This window comes from Mastomys coucha, unplaced genomic scaffold (assembly GCF_008632895.1).
Source record: "Mastomys coucha isolate ucsf_1 unplaced genomic scaffold, UCSF_Mcou_1 pScaffold21, whole genome shotgun sequence".
Classification (NCBI taxonomy): Eukaryota; Metazoa; Chordata; class Mammalia; order Rodentia; family Muridae; genus Mastomys; species Mastomys coucha.
Genome location: NW_022196904.1, coordinates 165600616 through 165602643, shown reverse-complemented (window position 1 = coordinate 165602643; position 2028 = coordinate 165600616).

Here is a 2028-nt window from a genome sequence, read left to right as displayed (position 1 = left end):
TTCCCCATCTAGGTGCTTTATATAGGCCAATAAGTCATACATTGTTGCTTTGTCCTCGGAGCTTAAATTTTCAATCTGGTTGCACACTCTTTCTCCCATGTGACTTGACATAGTTCCTTCCTTGAATAAATTCCAGGTGAAATGGCACTTCAGCTGTGGAAGAATTTTTTCCAGAGATTCCCTGTTGACCTCACTGTGGAGAAAGCATACTTGGTCACTATGATGAGCTCTCATAGCACATTTACTGTCTAGACACTGAAAGACCACAACAGAAAAGGCTATACCTTGAACAAGAGCTTTCCATGAGAATTTGCAGGAGGCTCATACCCAGAAGGGTCCAGGTGACTTCCCTGGACCTTCATTTACCCCCTTCAATTTCTAACATTACTGGGAAGAACTGCTCAAGCTACCTCTGTTTTCCCAGAATGCAGTGGGATAGACTGCTCCTTGCCAGCTTAATCTAGAGGGTCCTACTCCGACCTGCTTAGATTACTGGTGGCTCTAGATGCAGCCAAACAGAAAACACAGCAAAGCCTTTTGTTCAGGCTAGCAGTTATAGTTCTGGGCCGGTCAGGTTTCTGGTCAGCCACACTCAGACCTAATACTGATCTTCTCCGAGGCCCGTTCTATAGGAAGGAATAAGCTAATGTAGTTGGAGGTGCACGCCTGTCATTCATGGCAATTCCACCCTGTTCTATAGGAAGGAGTAAGCTAATGTAGTTGGAGGTGTACGCCTGTCATTCATGGCGATTCCACCCTGTTCTATAGGAAGGAGTAAGCTAATGTAGTTGGAGGTGCATGCCTGTCATTCATGGCGATTCCACCCCGGACCTCGCTAACCATTCGTTACCCTTGGAGCTGAGGGCAGGGAAGGTTGTCTTTTCCCTAGCTCTCACAGTAGCTAATTGCATCTGCCTTCCCTCTGCCATCAGTACCTCTATCCTTCCCTGATAGGGATTTGTCAGGAACAGTAGCCCCTCCTCTTAGTTCTCTGTGAGTCTCTTCCAGTGGCAGGTGGAGTTTCAGTTTTAAAAAATCACATTCACTATGATTACTCTTTATTTACCATAAAATGCACTTATTTTAAAGATGTATGCCCTCTGACTCTCAACAAGTGTTTTTGCCCATGAGCCCGCACACACTCCATATAGGTTGTGTCTGACATCCCTGAGATGCCCATGTATATCTTCATACTCTATCCTTACCATCTCTAGGGAACCAGTGTTCAGAGATGCCTGTGTGTATCTTCATATTCTATCCTTACCATCTTTAGGTAACCAGTGTTCTGAGATGCCTGTGTGTATCTTCATACTCTATCCTTACCATCTCTAGGGAACCAGTGTTCTGCTTCCATAGCTACAAATTGGCAGACTTTGTATTTTGAGGGAAAATTGTTTTCTGCTTGCCCTGAACCCTTTCACAGTAGCAAGAATAAACATAAACTTTGAGATTTGCTTGCATATGAGAAATGAAAAAGAAAACTGAAAGAAACAAAACTTCTCATCTATAAGAATTTTTCCTTGTTCTTTATCGTGAAGTGATCAAACATTTCAGCAACATGAAGTGGGCTTGCACTACTGATTCCAAGTCTCAAACTACCTGCTAGAAAAGGAGTGGTTCCTTTGTAAAGCACACATACACACACATGCACACACATACACACACACAGAAACACACAGAGAGAGACACACACCATATACACACACAGAGCAATACACACAGAGACACACAGACACACAGAAACACACAGAGAGAGACACACACCACATACAACACAGAGCAACACATACAGAGATACCCTCAGATTGATACACATACACAGACACACACCCATTGAAACACACACACACACATAGACAATCACACACACACACACACACACATACACACACACACACACACACATACACACAGTACCTTGCAGTACCTTGATCACTTTGAATAGAACAACAGAAATTCCAGAGTTATTCCTCTAGTACTAGCTTGAGTTAACCTTTGCACTTGAGTGGATCTAACTGTGCCTATAAG